We start from the raw sequence: 19460 nt of genomic DNA, 5'->3' as shown, positions 1-19460 counted from the left end.
ATTCCCTGTGTATCCAGGGGCCTCTTATTTGGCTGCATGTATGAGTTTGGCTGTAATGAAAGTATTGGCCGTATATGACCATAAACAGGCATTCCTATTTCTGTCACAGTTATATTTGTCATTCTGTATTAATACATCTATATCCTGATTTCTATTGAAGCATGGTTAATTTTGTTTGCTTCTAAGCAATGTAGCTACCCTACTGATGCTGATAAAATTAAATTTCTGAACCTATAAGACTGAGGATTGGGCCTAGGTTGTGGTAAATTGGCAAGATAATGGATGCTACCCTGTCAAGAGCCCTCTGAAGAGAAAAGTCTGCCACCCTTCACCAGGTAGAAACTCCTGGCAGTGCCACATTTTCCAGTTTGACGCCCTGTGATACCCTGAAAAGACAGATGTTTGACTCTTTTCAAATAATATTTTAACATATTTTAAGACGCAAAGGCATTGTGTCGGACTTTTTTCTTAAGAATATATTTCATTACCACTCAGAAGTTAGCTTCCAAAAGAAATAAGTGTGTGCAAAGGTTTATGATAGTGGTGTAGAGAAGTTTTTAAAATAAATGTGCATCTTTTATGGTAATAAAAGCACATTATGAAGAATTTTTTAGGTCCAGTTCACAGATTCCTTGTGCCTGGGGAAAACTTTATTAGAAAATTAGATAATTTCTAATTTGATTAGGGGAAGTCTAATGGGAAAACTTTTTAACTGAGCAGTCCAATTCGAAACATGAATATCTGTGCTGGAAGCTTCTATTGAACTTTACTTAAGTCACATCTAAGACCCTCTGCCTGTCAGTCCACCATTACCCTAACTGTGGTAGAAATTCTTTATATGACACCTAGATCTTTTTTTGTTGCACTTTTAAGCTGTGTAGGAAACACACTGCCCACATGTTCATACAACACAGAGTGATTATCCACTTAGTTCCTAAAAAGTTGTATTTGGTTATGGGGTTTGATCCCACTTGTCCAGGGTTTAGGTCAGCTACTGAAGATTAGGATATCTGGGTGCCTCTTACTGGAGAATCCATTCCTGTTTTCATTTCATTCCTGGGGGCAATATTCAATCTGGTGTGGCCCTCTGTATTATAAAATGTTTCCCAGATTGTGTTTATCTGAAATACAAATCCAAGAAGAAGCACGGTGTTAATTGCCGTGTAAAAAAGATTCCAGAGTCAAGAGCTTGAGAAGTTCTATTCCTTCCTTCATAGGTTCAGTTGTTTAACCCAGCATTTTTCAAACATATTTTACTCCTAGAACCTGTTTTTCCTCAGACATATTTAAGAAAAAAGCATTTTGTAGAACACATTTGGACAAATGATACTTTATATCATTGCTTTGTTTTTTAAATTTTAGTTTGACTCAATTTTACAGTTTCAGGATTTTGTTTCTGTTTCAGGTTTTAAGCTTTTCTTTTATAAATAGTTACTTTCCTAGTCTGAAATCTATACATTGTTTCAGTAATGAATTCATTATGTAAATTTGCCCATCATTCATCTAAAGGGAATAAACGTTAAATTGTTTCTTTAAATTTTGACTTGTGTCACATATGAGAATATAAAGTATATCTGTACAATAAAGGAAAGTGAAACATCAAAGTATCTACCTCAGGTTAAGAAGCAGAACTTGGCCGGGCATGGTGGCTCACACCTGTAATCCCAGCACTTTGGGAGGCAGAAGTGGGAAGATCACTTGAAGCCAGGATTTGGAGACCAGCTTGTTCAATAAAGGAAGACCTCATCTCTAACAACAACCACAACAGCAAAAAATTAGCCAGGCACGGTGACACATGCTTATAGTCCCAGCTACTGGTGCAGCCTCGAACTCCCGGTCTCAAGCCATCTTCCCACCTCAGCCTCATGTTGTAGTGAACTTTGTTATGCAGTGTCTCCTATTCCACATGTGCAGGAGTATTTTTACAGTATGTACCTGGAGTGGAATTGCTTGGTCATTGGGCATGTGTGTGTTCAGCTCTATTGAGTGGCATCATACTGTTCTCCAAAGCAGTTGTACCAATCTACACCCTCACCAGCAGTGAATAGTCTTCCCATTGCTCTTCCTCAATGAAACTAGATATTCACAGCCTTTTAGGTTTTTCCTAGAGTATGAAGTGGTATCTCTTTGGGGTTTTAATGTTTATTTCCCTGATTAGAATTGTAGTTGAGCATCTTTTATTATGTTTATGGGCCATTTATGTTTTCTCTTCTGTGAAATTCCTATTTGGGTTTTTTGCTCATTTTAAATGTTGTTGTTTGTGTTTTTCTTATATAGGAATTCTTCACGCAATCAAGATGCACGTATGTTGTTCAGAATAGTACCTGAGACATAGAAGCAACTTTGTAAGAATAGCTATCATTACATTACCATTGTATTTAATCCTTTGTTTTTATGTGTTACAATTATCTTCTGCTAATTTGTGGCTTATTTTTCATTCTGTGATGCTAATTTTTTAACCTAGTATTCTATTATTTTAAAAATACACAATCTTGAGTAGTCTACATGTTCATAACCATGACATATTCATGTTGCATATGTTCTGTGTCATAACCCAGAACTTTCTTTTTTTTTTTTTTGAGATGGAGTTTTGCTTTTGTCACCCAGGCTGCAGTGCAATGGCGTGATCTTGGCTCACTGCAACCTCTGCCTCCTGGGTTCAAGAGATTCTCCTGCCTCAGCCTCCCGAGTAGCTGGGATTACAGGCACCTGCCACCATGCCCAGCTAATTTTTGTATTTTTAGTAATGACGTTGTTTCGCCATGTTGGCCAGGCTGGTCTTGAAATCCTGACCTCAGGTTATCCGCCCACCTTGGCCTCCCAAAGTGTTGAGATTACAGGCATGAGCAGCTGCACCCGGCCAACTTTCAATCTTAAGTACCATTTTTTGCTGCTGTTTCTTTTTTTGAACCCCAGGAAAAAATTAACTCATTTAATCCCCTATTCAAACTGCTACAATTTTATTTTCAGTGTTGTCGCCTGGTTGTAGATGCATTTGTCTCTCCAAATGCACTGTGATTATTTCGAAGACAAAACATTTTTGGCATTGTGATATATATATATATATGTATGTATATATATGTATATAATATATATGTATATATGTATATAATATATATTGTATAAATATTTGTTTTATATATCATATAAAAATTATATATATATATAAATGCCACTTATCCCTAATATAGGGACTCGATTAGTTTCTGCTAGTGTGGAGACAAGTCATATCATGGCTAGGGGCCATGATGGTAGGAGCAGTCAGAGGATTTCTTGCATTGTGATGAGTGCATATAAGTTAAGTAAGCCACTTATCAGTAGATTTGATAGCAGGATAATAGTTATATCATTGATACCTAGGCAGCACATGACACTCGGTAAAGAATAGATTAATCCTCATGCTCTTCATCTTCCTCCTAATCTCTTTAGCTATGCTGCCCTCCAGCTTTCAAAGTGCTCTGAGTCATCACTTACAGTGTTCCTTAGCTGCCCCTTCAGTGAGCCAGTGTTTCTGTGCCCCAGTGTTCCTGAGAGTTAGAACACAGAAAACAGAGCAGGCTCTTGCCCACATCACAGAACATGTTTGTCTCCCTGTGGATCCCGCACATTTGTTCATTAGAGCTCAGGAATTGCCAGAGACTGGCTTTTCTGGCAATGGACACTGGATTCTTCAGAAGAATATTGGTTGAAATCTTCCTGCTGTGACAGTTCCCTGCATGCAGGGCAGGAGTGTGTGCTTCTTCCCAGCAAAGGCAGAGGCAGGGCCTACAGAAACTGTGCCCGCAGCCTATAGTGATGGGGTCTATGAGGTAATTCAGGCAGATGAGGCAGGTGAGTTCTTTCTGGAAGGCTTATGGGAAGTCTAAGTCCATTTTTCTGAGGGAAGAAAACCAGAAGAATTTATTCTTATGCCATAGAGAGACAAAGATCTACACAAAGTTTGAATCAGGTTTTGAGTAGGATCCGCTCACAGGTTTAAATCTATAGCAGGATACGATTTTATTTTGCACATAACAAAAATGAAAAACTGAGGCACAGAATTCAAGCTTTGCAGAAAAATGTGTTGGCTCCCTAACCAACACACACACACACACACACACACACACACACACAGACACCTACTTTCCCAAATTCTTTCCTCCTGTATGAAAAAAACTTAAGGCTGGGCACAGTGGCTCATGCTTGTAATCCAGCACTTTGGGAGGCTGAGGCAGCAGGATTGCTTGATCCAAGGAGTCCAAGACCAGCCTGGGCAACATGATGAGACCCTGTCTCTACAAAAAGAAAAGGAGGAAAAAATTAGCTGAGCATGCGAATAGTCCCAGCTACTAGGGAGGCTGAGGTGAGAGGATTGCTTGAGCCCAGCAGGTCAAGGCGGCAGTGAGCCGTAATCCAGCCACTACACTCTAGCCTGAATGACAGAGCAAGACTCTGTCTCAAAAATGAACAAAGAAAGAAAAGAAAGAAAGAGAGAGAGGGAGGGAAGGAGGAAGGAAGGAAGAAAGGAAGGAAGGAAGGAAGAAAAGGAAGGAAGGAAGTTTACAGAGTTTTTGAGGTGTTAGTGTTCCCTAAATTATATGGTCTTCAGAGGTTTACCCTCCTATAGCTTCAAGGGGTGAGTCCTGACTGGTAGGAAAATCAATCACACTCTTACTTGCCAGTGATTCATTTAGGGAAGACAGCTAACTAAGCTCTTCCACTTTGATTATTTCATTTAATTGTAACAACCATCTTATTATGACTTCTTCAAAATTACCCTGCCAGTAAGTGTTGGAGGACTCCCCAGAAGCAGAAACCACCATGCTTCCTGCATAGCCTATGGAACCATGAGCCAACTAAAGGTGTTTCTCAGGTATTTCTTTATACCTTTGGCCAAAATTAAAGAGTTAGGCTTTACTCTCCAAGATACTGCAACAGACAAAAACAAGCCACCACTGTTTTCTAATGTTGTTTTCTTGTTAATTCAATCAACAAATATTTTCTGGTAAGTTTAGTGTTCCAGAGACTGTTAACCTGGTGATGCACCGGTTAATAAAACATCCTTAAGAGAAATAAAAGTTTAAAAATAAACCAGATGATAAAATGCAGTAGTGTACACAATGCCACTTATCCACATGTCTTCTGTGTGTCACCCATGATCCAGAAAATGTCTTTAGTATAAGCCATTGATAAAGATGCCTGAAAAATTTACGTATAGAAGACATAGTCACAAAATTATTTTTTTCCTTTGATATCCCTTTTTACTGCAAACAGAATTTACCACTCCAATTCGATTTCTGAATACATGGGAGTTAATAGAATACTCCTAATCCATTTATAGGATCTACACTAAGTAAAAAAATTAAAGACATCTGAAAACTATTTTGTGAGTCCTTATAATCCATATCAACAATCATGGAATATATTAAGTAATAGACCAAAAATTAATCATCATATTAACCAAAAACACATAGCAAGACAAGATAACTAAATATTTTCATTTGGAAATTGGGAAATTTAGTCAATTTTAAAACTCAGCAAATGAGATCATTTCACAGAAGCAACCTAGGTTTGCTGGTAAATTAAAATTTTGACATTTTGTTTTGGTTTGGGAGGGTAGTTCCTCTTCTGTAAATTGTGTACTCACATAAGAAATATATCTATGTTCTCACGGACACTTGCTGTAGAGGTAATAATATGAAGTTAGCTCAGGGATCAGGGCCTGAGCTAAAAAAAGCTGGTAGCTTTTTTTTTTTTTTTTTTTTGCCCTGCACCTTGAGTAAAAGTTTCCTGAGGCCTCCCCGGAAGCAGAAACCACCATGCTTCCTGTATAGCCTATGGAACCGTGAGCCAACTAAGGGTATTTCTCATGTATTTCTTTATAGCAATGCAAGAACGTACTAATACAGCTAAGCAGAGGCCATCAGGACCAGCAACAGTCTGAGCTGGATGAGAGACAAAGCTAAACTTTGAGCAGCAGCAGGAGCTGCCAGGGATTACAGAAAGGAAGGACGGACTCCTAAATTCCAGGATGTCTCCTTTAAGTCTGTAAGAAGCTCAGCCACCGTCTCCTTACCTGACTCCTCTGGGAAAGAGTTTCCCTAGGTTAAGCCATACAGGGATAGGGTAGGAGATGCCATTTGGATCTAGGAGCAGAGGGCAGAGCCTCAGCAGGAAGAGTGTCTCTTTGAGAAGGAGACACAGTGGAGCAGGTGTGTAGGTTCACAGGGCCAGCTATGGGTAGAGTCGGGTGTACATTTTTAGAAGCCACAATTCCCAAAAATCTCCTGACTATAACATCAGTGCACAGAGCCAGTCAAATGGAGGAGGAGTGGGTCCAGGCAATTCAGGAAGAAGGAACGTAACAAATGAGTGGTTGCAGGAGGACACTTTTTCTGTCGAGGTCACTAAACAAAACATTGTCTCCTCCCCTTAACTTCAGAAACAATGGAGGGTAAAAGTGTTGCCTGGGCCCTGGGGACAAAGGCAGTAGATGACTTCTCTGTCGTGTTCTCCAGAAGGGCCCATTCCAGCCTCACAGGCCGAGAAGTCTGTTCGGTTCCCAAGTACTAGAGATGCTGCTATAAGGGACTCCCGAATTTCCTTCCTGAACCAGAGGCTGCCCAGCCTTTTCTTCCTGTTTTATTTTTTCCCAGGAAGAAACTTGCCTGTACAATTACAAGGTTCTACGGTTCTAAATTCCAATCTAGTCTTCCACATCATTTTGAAGGTATACTATTACTTGTCAAAGTGGGATGATAGAAGATATGTGTGGACATAAATTGTTGACAAGGAAAAAAACTAAAATAAGAAAATAAGAGAAAAAATATATGTATGTACAGTGGTTAGCTAGAAATATGCCTTTTAAATATTTGGCATGTGGTATGTGGGCCTCAATGTGTACTATTGCACTAGCTTCCCAAATATTAAAGGATGTCTTTTAAAAGAAAAACCTCTTGCTAAAAGGTTAACAGTTAAAATAACCAGAGTGGCACAGGTACCAGTCATTAAGTGAAACCTTTCATCTTCCCAGAATAGTACCTGTTCCCAAGCCAGCTTCTTTGAAAATCACTTTTCTCTCCTTTACTATTTAGTTTACAGATTGTATAGTAACAATACAGAAACCACAATAATAGCAAAAAAAATAAAGAATATTTTTAAATGAAAACTCACATCGTAACTCTACCAAAACATGAAAATTAAACCTGAATGCCTCCCATTCCTGATATATTTTTCACCTAAATATTCAGCTCTGGGATTGCATTGTTTTTGGATTGAGTGGAAATTATTGCCTGGTCTTGAAATCTTCCATATTGTGTGTTTGTGTGCGTGTGTGCGTATGTGTGTGTATGTATGTATGTGTGGTGAATATACTTTTTGTTCAGAGCAAAGATTTTTTCAATATGTATATTTATTTTAGGCAGATTATGCTAGTAATTTTCTACAAATGTGCTTTTTAAAAAATAACCTTTAATTTAAAAAAAATTATTCTTACTCAGTGGCCCACAATTGTTAAAAACGCTACTAATGGAGCTGGGTATGGTGACACACACCTGTCATCCCAGCTACTTGGGAGACTGAGGCAGGGGTATTTGCTTAAACTTGGGAATGTGAAACCAGCCTGGGCAACGTAGTGAGATCCCAATCTCAAAAATCAATCAATCATTAAAAAATAAAATAAAATAAAATAAAACACTACTAATAGCTTTTTAAAAAATAGTTCTTAACCAATTTTCCTAGCACCTTCCTTTCCTCAGTGAAGTATAGAAATATGTGGTCAGGCACTGTGGCTCACACCTATAATCCCAATAATTTGGGAAGCCAAGGCATGAGGATCAGTTGATTCCAGGAGTTCAAGACTAGCCAGGGTGACATAATGAGACTTGGTCTCTAGCAAAATTTTTTTTTTCTTTAATTACCAGGGCATGATGGTGCATGCCTGTAGCCCAGCTACTTGGAAGGCTGAGGTAGGAGAATCACTTGAGCCCAGGAGGTGAAGGCTGCAGTGAGCCATGGTTGCACCACTGCACTCCATACCTGGGTGACAGAGTGAGACACAGTAACAAAAACAGACAACAACAAAAAGTATTTGTTTTAGAAAAAACATTTGGTGAGGTTTGGGCTTAAAAATATATTATTCTAAAATATTCATAAATATTCTCTAGCAATCATAAGATTAAAGTGACAGACACACTTTTTTCCTGTGCAGTTCCATCTCTCACCTTCCCATAATTTGTCTGTCCCATCCAGCTTCCAAAGGAAATTATTTACAAAATAATGTCTGCATCCTGGGTCTATATATCTATTGCCTATGAGGAGAGCGTTTCAGATCTGAGCCATCTTCAAGTCTTATACTTTGTGTATAGCTCTCATGTTTTTGCAGGTTATGTAAGTTTGTATACCCTTTCTTTTATTAATCTGTGTATGGTCAGTTCATTTCGGGTAATCTTCAGAGGGTGAAAGGCGAAGCTTTTCACTTCACTCCTACTGTGACAACTAACTACCTTCTTACTTATTCAATGTTTTAGTCTATATCAACACTTTTACATACATTTACTTTTAAAAAAAATTTTGCATCATTACACTTAAAATTTTATTTACCTTTTAAAAAGGAAATTAAAAATTATAAAATTTTACATAATGAAAATAAAATAAATGATTTATATAAAAATTAATCTGACCTGTGAAAAACACTGTCCAGAGGCCAGGCGCGGTGGCTAATGCTTGTAATCCCAGCACTTAGGGAGGCCGAGGTGGGTGGATCACGCGGTCAGGCGATCTAGACCACGATGAAACCCCTCTCTACCAAAAATACAAAAAATTAGCCGGGCGTAGTGGCGGGCGCCTGTAGTCCCAGCCACTCGTAGAGGCTGAGGCAGGAGAATGGCGTGAACCCGGGAGGTGGAGCTTGCAGTGAGCCGAGATCGTGCCACTGCAATCCAGCCTGGGTGACAGAGCCAGACTCTGTCAAAAAAAAAAAAAAAAAGAAAAAGAAAATGAAAAACACTATCGAGAGAATAAAAAGACAAATCACAGACTGGGAGTAAAAATTTACAAAAGCTATATCTGGTGAAGATACATTTGTTATCCAAAATATACAAAGAACTCTCAGGACTCAATAATAGGAAAACAAATAGTCTAACACAAATGTAGAGATCTGAACAGACATTTCACCATAGAATACAGATGGATGATACGTAAGCACATTGAAAGATGTTCAACATCATTCATCATTAGGGAAATGTAAATTAAAACCACAATGAGATACTGCTACATGCCTATTAGAATAGCTAAAATTTAAAAGACTGACCATACTAAACATTGGTGAGAACACAAAGGAACAGGAATGCTCATACACTGCTGCTGGAAATACAGCCACTTTGTCAGTTTCTTTATAAGTTAAACTGGCTGGGAGCGGTGGCTCATGCCTGTAATCCCAGCACTTCGGGAGGCCAAGGCGGGCGGATCACGAGGTCGGGAAATCGAGACCATCCTAGCTAACACGGTGAAACCCCGTAACTACTAAAAATACAAACAATTAGCCGGGCGTGGTGGCGAGCGCCTGTAATTCCAGCTACTCCGGAGGCTGAGGCAGGAGAATGGCATGAACCCGGGAGGCGGAGCTTGCAGTGAGCCGCCATGCACCACCGCACTCCAGCCTGGGCGACAGAGCGAGACTCCGTCTCAAAAAAAAAAAAAAAAAAGTTAAACATATCACACCACCTAGTCATTCAAATCCTGCTTATTTGCCCAAGACAAATGAAAGTGTATGTCCAAACGATTGGACAAACATTCGTAGCAACTTTATTTGAAATAGCAAAAACAACCGGAAGTAAACCAAATGTCCATCAAGAGGTGAATAGATACACTAACTGTAAAATATCCATACAATAAAACTATTTTTTAAAAAACTACGGGGCAAAAAACAAAAAACCAAAGATAGAATCTAACTTCTTGGTAAGTACATTCACTATTAGGGTTTTTATAACAGAGAAGTCATTCTTAACACTCTTTTGACTATGAAAATATTTTGACATCAAAAATCTGCAAAATATGAAGAAACAAAGGACACACAGCTTTTTCTATTTTCTATTTTTATTTTATTTTTATTTTTTTGAGAAGGAGTCTCTTTCTGTCACCCAGGCTGGAGTGCAGTGGCGCGATCTTAGCTCACTGCAAGCTGTGCCTCCCGGTTCACGCCATTCTCCTGCCTCAGTCTCCTGAGTAGCTGGGACTACAGGCGCCCGCCACCAAGCCCGGCTAATTTTTTGTATTTTTAGTAGAGACGGGGTTTCACCTTTAGCCAGGATGGTCTCAATCTCCTGACCTCGTGATCTGCCCGCCTAGGCCTCTCAAAGTGCTGGGATTACAGGTGTGAGCCACCGCCCCCGGCCCCAGGACACACAGCTTTAAATTTCTCCTTGGTCTCACCCAGTGCCAACCACCTAAAACCTCTCATTTTCCCCCAGACATTTCTTCTGCCTCCAGGATGGAGGTAGAGAATCTTGGCCTTGGGCCACGCACTGGGGACCATGCTGGGCTGCCATGGTCAGTGACGGACTCAGGTTCTCACCAGGATCCCCAAAATAGGCCCCTGAAAAAAATGTTACCATCAGGGTGCGCTCCCTGATTCTTGTGTCTGCTGGAAGGAGGAAATCAAGCCAGGAACATTGTCAGGATAGAGATGAAAATAGGGCTCACTTTTCTGTCTCTTGTGATGTCAGACAAGCCTTTCAGCTCTGTCTCCTCAGCCCTCATGGAATTGTTTGGTGTGGACGCACCAAGATTCTGAACTGGGTCCCCTTTCCCTCTGCCCTTCTCTGGGGCCAGATTCTGAGCTCTCCATTCCAATTTTTCCCCCAGTTTGCCCTTGCATTTATTTATCTGGATTACTGTCTGCCTGTCCCAAAGAATAAAAGCTTTATCACAGTGGGGACTTTGTTTAAAAAAATAATAATAACAGCTATATTTTTAGGACCCATGACACTGACCAGCATATCGGTGGTATCTGATAAAAAATGTCTGTTGACTGAATGAACAAATATATTATTCACAATTCACATTATCCTGAACTGGCTAGAAAATTAAATACCTGATATCAGTATTGGCAACATTATGAAGTAAATATAATTCTGATACAGTGCTCGTGAAAGTCTAATATGAAATGCTCATTTTAGAAAACATTTTCTTGTAGATTTGAAAATGTTTCATCTCCATGAACTAGTTGTATATCTGCAAGTTGTGTATCTTTGGGTTAGGCAGAATAATTGCCCCCCACCAAAGACAGCCACATCCCAGTCTTCAGATAAGGTGAACATGCTAACGTAAGTTAGCATGTTCAAAGGGACTTGGCAGATGTGATTACCATTAAGGGCATTGAAATGGGGAAATTACCTTGAATTACCTTGGTGAGCCAATCTAATCTCATAATTCCTTGAGAGCAGAGAATATTTTCTGAATGCTGAGATTCAGACAGATGGCAGTATGAGAAAGATGTGGCCTGCTATTACTGGCTTTTAAAACAGTGGTAGGGGCCACAAGCCAAGGAAAGCCAGTGACCTTTAGAAGCTGGGAATGACCCAAAGTTTACAACCAGGAAGAAACTGAGGATCTACAACCACAAGGAACTGAATTCTGCCAACAACCCAGATGCTCTTTTAGAGCCTTCAGAAAGAAATGCAGCCTGCCAACATCTTGATGTTATTTCAGTGAGAGCCATGCCAGATTTTCAACCAAAACAATTCTAAGACAATAAGTTTGTGTGTGTTTATTAAAACTGACTCAAATCTTACAAAAATTTGTCATTTTAAGCCACTGAATTTGTGGTAAATTGTTACAGCAGGAATAGAAAACTGATACAACCCTAGAGAAAGTCTTGTACATGTGCTCTATAAACACACAGCAGACTTTTTTTTAACTTTTTGTTGAGTTAAAAATATATATATAATTTACCATCTGTACATTTTTAGAGGACAGTTTAGTGGTGATAAATACATTTATATTTTCTTCTCTTAATCACCTGTTCCCCCTCCCCTTGCTGGCCTCTAGCAACCACCAATTTACTTTCTATCTTCATGAGATCCACTTTTTTACTGCCCACATATGAGTGACAACATGTGGTATTTGCCTTTCTGTGCTTGGCTCATTCCACTTAACATAATGGCCTATGTTCATTATGTTAAGCCGAATGGCCAGCGCCACCTATGTTGCTGCGAATGACAGAATTTCATTCTTCTTTGTATCTGAGTAGTATTCCATTATGTATATATATGACTTTTAAAATCTATTCATTTGTTGATGAGCACTTACATTGATTCCATATTTTGTCTATTGTGAATAGTGCTGCAGTACACATCGGCATGAAGATATCTCTTTGATACATTAATTTCCTTTATTTTGGATATATATCCAGTAAAGAAATTGCTGGACCACATGGTAGTTCTATTTTTACTTTTTTGAGGAACCTCCATACTGTTCTCCATAGTGGCTTTATTAATGTAGATTCCCACCAACAGCGTACTAGTATTTCCCTTTCTCCACATCCTTGCCAGCATCTGTTCTTGCCTGTCTTTTTGAAACAAGTCATTTCAACCAAGGTGAGATGATATTTTGATTTGCATTTCTTTGATGATTAGTGATACTGAACATTTTTTCATCTTCCTATTGGCCATTTGTATGTCTTCTTTTGAGAAAATATCTGTTCAGATCTTTTGCCCATTTTTTAATTGTATTTATTTATATTTTTTTAACTATTATGTTTTTAGAAGCAAGGTCTTGCTTTGTCACCCAAGCTAAAGGGCAGTAGCATAATCATAGCTCACTGTAACCTCAAACTCCTGGGATTAAGAAATCCTCCTGACTGGGCGCGGTGGCTCACGCCTGTATTCCCAGCACTTTGGGAGGCCGAGGCGGGCAGATCACGAAGTCAGGAGATCGAGACCATCCTGGCTAACACGGTGAAACCCCGTCTCTACTAAAAATACAAAAAATTAGCCGGGCTTGGTGCCGGGCGCCTGTAGTCCCAGCTACTCAGGAGGCTGAGGCAGGAGAATGGCGTGAACCCCGGGGGAGCAGTGCCTGCAGTGAGCCGAGATCGCACCACTGCACTCCAACCTGGGCGACAGCGAGACTCCATCTCAAAAAAAAAAAAAAAAAAGAAATCCTCCTACCTCAGCCTCTTCAGTAGCCCATTTTTCAATCAGATTTTTTGTTTGTTTATTATTGAATTGCTTGAGCTCCTTATATATTCTACTTGTTGATCCTTTATCAGATAGATAGTTTGAAAATATTTTGTCCCATTCTGTGGTTGGCTCTTCACTTTATTGATTGTTTCCTTTGCTTGAGGCTTTTTAGTTTGATATAATCCCATTGTCTATTTTTGCTTTTGTTGCCTGTGCTTCCGAGGTCTTACGCAAAAAAATCTTTGCCCAGACTAATGTCCTGGAGCATTTCTCCTGTGCTTTCTTTTTTTCTTTCTTTTTTTTTTTTTCACGCCATTCTCCTGCCTCAGCCTCCCGAGTAGCTGGGACTACAGGCGCCCACCATCATGCCCCACTAATTTTTTTTTTTTTTTTTTTTTTGTATTTTTGGTAGAGACGGAGTTTCACCGTGTTAGCCAGGGTGGTCTCGATCTCCTGACCTTGTGATCCGCCCTCCTTGGCCTCCCAAAGTGCTGAGATTACAGACGTGAGCCACCGCGCCCAGCCTTTCCTATGCTTTCCTATGGATAAAAGTCCGTATGTCCAAATTATAAGTGATAACTTAAGGCAGATTTCTGCAAAATCTTTTACCGGTCACTCTGTGGACTTCCCTGCTAGCTCTAGACAGAAACTGAATTTTAGATTTTACACATAACTCTGCATGTTGTAACTAAACTGAAATTATCATTTCTATTTTTACATAGTATTAAGTCAAATTTTTACATTATATCAATAATATATATTTATTGTAAGAAAATACAAATACTCCAACAAATTGTGGTGAACTCTATTTCGCAGATAACTGTTTTTTGAAATAACGCCGCTTACCTACAACTATCTGATCTTTGACAAACCTGAGAAAAACAAGCAATGGGGAAAGGATTCCCTATTTAATAAATGGTGCTGGGAAAACTGGCTAGCCATATATAGAAAGCTGAAACTGGATCCCTTCCTTACACCTTATACAAAAATCAATTCAAGATGGATTAAAGATTTAAATGTTAGACCTAAAACCATAAAAACCCTAGAAGAAAACCTAGGCATTACCATTCAGGACATAGGCGTGGGCAAGGACTTCATGTCCAAAACACCAAAAGCAATGGCAACAAAAACCAAAATTGACAAATGGGATCTAATTAAACTAAAGAGCTTCTGTTTGTTTTCTTTATACATAAAACAAAGTAAAAAATGAAAATGGCCAGAAAAAAGTTGGAAATTTGAGACTGGAGCTCAGGATAGGTATTATGATGTATTTTTAGTATACTCATTTACATAGAGATGATGGTTTACACTATTTTGAGAAAAAGTAATGGTTTAGATGGAAAGTTAAAAATCAACAAAAGAAATAAAGCATTAGACAGAAACAAAAATATTCAGGATAGGTTCATGTTATAAAAGCCTTAAAAGGACAGGTTGATAGATTTTAAAAATATTACAGTAAATAATAATGTTAGAAAGAAATTGATTACAAATTTCTCTCACCAAACATGCTATCACAGTCAGATTACCTCAAACCAGAATGTAATCAAAACCATTGCCTCTTTCTCTAACAACAAAGATTACTATTTACTACTGCTGTAGCATTTTGATACCTTCAGGTCTATAGGAAAGGAATAAAACACCAAATGATTCTCAGCACAAAAATGGATAATGAATATCCATTTATTGTTATTAAAATAATGGGCATGATTATGCTAATAGGTAATATTCTTTCTTTAGTATGAAATTGCATTGTATTGTGTCTAAGAAAAAGTGTTGGTTGTTTTTGCAAAGTATAATTCAGGAGATTAATTGTATTCACCAATCCACAGATTTCACTAATGAGAAGTGAACTGGAATTTGAAAGCACATACACTTTTCCCCTTAAACAATTGCCCACTCCATTTTGCAAGCTGAGAAATGGGGAAAGAGGGATATCAATCTAGGTAAAGTCTGAGGTGCTACTTGTATTTACAGGACTCAGGAATCAAAAATCTGTACTTCCTCCCATAAAAAGGGGTGTGATTTTTCCCTGTAGACAGTGAGTTAATGTGGCTGCCTTCAAAGGCAAACAGACTTCAACGTGACTAGAAGAAAAGGACAATGGAGTGTCCCCAAAAGAGAGGCATGTTTTTTAATGAATGAAAAACCAGAGATACTTTACAAAATAATAGAATAACATGGCTTAGTTATTTTCATTACATTACAATACATTTAGTAGACTGTCTTGCCCTTCAGAAATAAGAGCAACAGTGAAATGACAATAATACATAGTAACCCTTTACTATGAGCCTAACACTAAAAATATTATTTTGTATTTATTGTTTTATTTAATTTTCACAAAGATATAATGCCTATACTACCAATACACACTTTTGCAGATGAGAAAATTGTATCAGAAGATGTAATGAAATTCTTCAACTTTACATACCTAATAACTGCTAAGATTGGCATTTGAATATACTTTGTCTGATTTTAGAGATTGTGACCTTAACCACTATATCATACTTCCTTCCTGAAGTGTTACTGATTCACATAGACACACAAATCTGGGCTTGGCTAGGTTCCTTTTCCCAAAGAAAGAGATGGGAAAATCTACTCCTTAAATGGACTATCAAACCAAACTTTAGATATCTGAGTCACAGAATACTATAAGTTAGTATATTTTATTTCTTAGTAGGTTATTAATGAAAAATTTTAGGAAGAAACTTAACAGGAAGCATAACAACACATTGTTACAATAGGAGTTAGAGATGAAATATTTTTAATAAAGGAAGGACTATGTAATAGTAGCCATATCAAGGAGGTCTTTTGGAATGGACTAGCATGAGTCTGCATTAGTACAGGAGGAACCACAGAGGATTAACAGCTTAAAGCTGATAGAGAATATTTGATGTTAGAGATAAAAGGAATTGATTGAATTTAAAGTTCTAGTGGAAAAGTTAGTCTGGACAATGGGCACTGAAAATTCAAGAATGGGTGATTTCAAATGTAGGAAAATGTGAGCTAGGATGATTTATAGGTCCATAAAGGAGCTCTTTATAGATGGTCACTGATGGTTTCAATAAAGTAGAAATGAGTTCATTTGTCAAGAATAAAGAAATTGGGACCATTGGGAGCTTAAGGTGGTTAGGCAAAGCTTGGCATAGATGCTGACAGAAGTGTATCAGAAACGTAACAGGTCCAATCTTACTGATCTACCTTTATTGATTCATTTGTTTACTTGTTCATTCACTTTTTACTTAACAAAGAATTTAGTCATAACATTTTATATTATATTTATGTATATATTTAAATTATATTTATATTTATTTAGCTCCCCACCCCACAACAGGCCCCACTGTGTGATGTTCCCCTGCCTGTGTCCATGTGTTCTCGTTTTTCAACTCCCACTTATGAGTGAGAACATGCGATATTTGTTTTTCTGTTCCTGTGTATTTTTGCTGAGAATGATGGTTTCCCACTTCATCTGTGTCCCCGTGAAGGACATGAACTAATCCTTTTTATGGCTGCATAGTATTCCATGGTGTATATGTTTCACATTTTCTTTATCCAGTCTGTCATTGATGAGCATTTTTGTTGGTCCCAAGTCTTTGCTATTGTGAATACTGCTTCAGTAAACATACATGTGCATGTGTCTTTATAGTAGAATGATTTATAATCCTGTGGGTATATACCCAGTAAAGGGATTGCTGGGTCAAATGATATATCTGGTTCTAGATCCTTGAGGAATCACCACATTGTCTTCCACAGTGGTTGAACTAATATACATTCCCACCAACAGTGTAAAAGCATTCCTATTTCTCCACATCCTCTCCAGCATCTGTTGTTTCCTAACTTTTTAATGATATCCATTCTAACTGGCATAAGATGGCATCTCATTGTGGTTTTTTTTATTATACTTTAAGTTTTAGGGTATATGTGCACAACTTGCAGGTTTGTTACATATGTATACATGTGCCATATTGGTGTGCTGCGCCCATTAACTCCTCATTTAACATTAGGTATATCTCCTAGTGCTATCCCTCCTCCCTCCCCCCACCCCACAACAGGCCCCGGTGTGTGATGTTCCCCTTCCTGTGTCCATGTGTTCTCATTGTTCAATTCCCACCTATGAGTGAGAACATGCAGTGTTTGTTTTTTTGTCCTTGCGACAGTTTGCAGAGAATGATGGTTTCCAGCTTCATCCATGTCCCTACAAAGGACATGAATTCATCATTTTTATCTCATTGTGGTTTTGATTTGCATTTCTGTAAAGCCCAGTGTTGAATTTTTTTTTCATGTGTTTTTTGGCCATATAAATGTCTTCTTTTGAGAAGTGTCTGTTCGTATGCTTCGCTCACTTTTTGATGGGATTGTTTGTTTTTTTTTCTTCTTGTAAATTTAAGTTCCTTGTAGATTCTGGATATTAGCCCTTTGTCAGATGGGTAGATTGCAAAAATTTTCTCCCATTCTTTAGGTTGCCTGTTCACTCTGATGATAGTTTCTTTTGCTGTGCAGAAGCTTTTTAGTTTAATCAGATCTCATTTGTCAATTTTGCTTGTTATTGCTTTTGGCGTTTTAGTCATGAAGTCTTTGCCCATGTCTATGTCCTGAATGGTATTGACTAGGCTTTCTTCTAGGGTTTTAATGTTTTAGGTCTTATGTTTAAGTCTTCAATGCAGCTTGAGTTAATTTTTGTATAAGGTGTTAAGGAAGGGGTCCAGTTTCAGTTTTCTGTATATGGCTAGCTAGTTTCCCAGCACCATTTGTTAAATAGGGAATACTTTTCCCATCACTTGTTTTTGTCAGGTTTGTCAAAGATCAGATGGTTGTAGATGTGTGGCATTATTTCTGAGGCTTCTGTTCTGTTCCATTGGTCTATATATCCATTTTGGTACCAGTACCATGCTGTTTTGGTTACTGTAGCCTTGCAGGGGTTGCAAACCTAGTATCTGATAAAGCAGACTTTAAAGCAACAAAGATCAAAAAAGACAAAGAAGGGCATTACATAATGGTCAATGGATGAATGCAACAAGGAGTGCCAATGATTATATATATATATATATATACACCCAATATAGGAGCACCCAGATTGATAAAGCAAATTCTTAGAGACCTACAAAGAGACTTAGACTCCCACACAATAATAGTGGGAGACTTTAACACCCCACTGTCAATATTAGACAGATCAAGAAGACAGAAAATTAACAAGGATATTTAGGACTTGAACTCAGCTCTGGACCAAGCATACCTAGTAGACATTTACAGAACTCTCCACCCCAAATCGACAGGATATGCATTCTTCTCAGTACCACATCACACTTACTCTAAAATTGACCACATAATTGGAAGTAAAACACTCCTCAGCAAATGCAAAAGAATGGAAATAATAACAAACAGTCTCTCAGACCACAGCGCAATCAAATTAGAACTCAGGATTAAGAAACTCACTCAAAACCACACAATTACATGGAAACTGAACAAGCTGCTCCTGAGTGACTACTGGGTAAATAATGAAATTAAGGCAGAAAGAAATAAGATCTTTGAAAACAGTGAGAACAAAGACACAGCATACCAGAATCTCTGGGACACAGCTAAAGCAATGTTTAGAGGGAAATTTATAGCACTAAGTGTCCACAGGAGAAAGCAGGAAAGACCTAAAGTTGACACCCTAACATCACAATTAAAATAACTAGAGAAGTAAGAGCAAACAAATTCAAAAGCTAGCAGAAGACAAGAAACAACTAAAATCAGAGCAGAACTGAAGGAGATAGAGACATGAAAAGTCCTTCAAAAAAATCAATGAATTCAGGAGGGGTTTTTTGAAAAGATCAACAAAATAGACCACTACCCAGACTAATAAAGAAGAAAAGAGAGAAGACTCAAATAGACACAATAAAAAATGATAAAGGGGATATCACTACTGATCCCCCAGAAATACAAACTACCATCAGAGAATACTATAAAAACCTCTACACAAATAAACTAGAAAATCTAGAAAAAATTTATAAATTCCTGGACACATCCACTCTCCCAAGACTAAACCAAGAAGAAGTCAAATCCCTGAATAGATCAATAACAAGTTCTGAAATTGAGGCAGTAATTAATAGCCTACCAACCAAAAAAAAAAAGGCCCAGGACCAGACGGATTCACAGCCAAATTCTACCCGAGGTACAAAGAGGAACTGGTATCATTCCTTCTGAAATTATTCCAAACAATAGAAAAAGAGGTACTCCTCCCTAACTCATTTTATGTAGTCATCCTCTTTTTAAAGTACATTCTTATCATGATAAATAAAATAGGAATTTCTTGATTTATTT

The 19460-nt window shown here is 38.2% G+C and overlaps 1 long non-coding RNA gene across 1 annotated transcript; it reads right to left on the bottom strand.

Moving 5' to 3' along the window:
• Positions 1-632: 632 nt before the first annotated feature.
• On the bottom strand, positions 633-11465 carry LOC107972118 (uncharacterized). Its single transcript, XR_002942413.1, has 5 exons — positions 11384-11465; positions 4123-4274; positions 3471-3876; positions 1613-1747; positions 633-1121 (listed from the first exon to the last, which is right to left on the bottom strand). It is a non-coding gene; the product is annotated as an uncharacterized LOC107972118 (long non-coding RNA).
• Positions 11466-19460: the final 7995 nt, after the last annotated feature.

The sequence above is a fragment of the Pan troglodytes genome, chromosome 12 (assembly GCF_028858775.2).
Source record: "Pan troglodytes isolate AG18354 chromosome 12, NHGRI_mPanTro3-v2.0_pri, whole genome shotgun sequence".
Taxonomy (NCBI): Eukaryota; Metazoa; Chordata; class Mammalia; order Primates; family Hominidae; genus Pan; species Pan troglodytes.
This window is presented reverse-complemented; position numbering and strand designations above follow the sequence as displayed.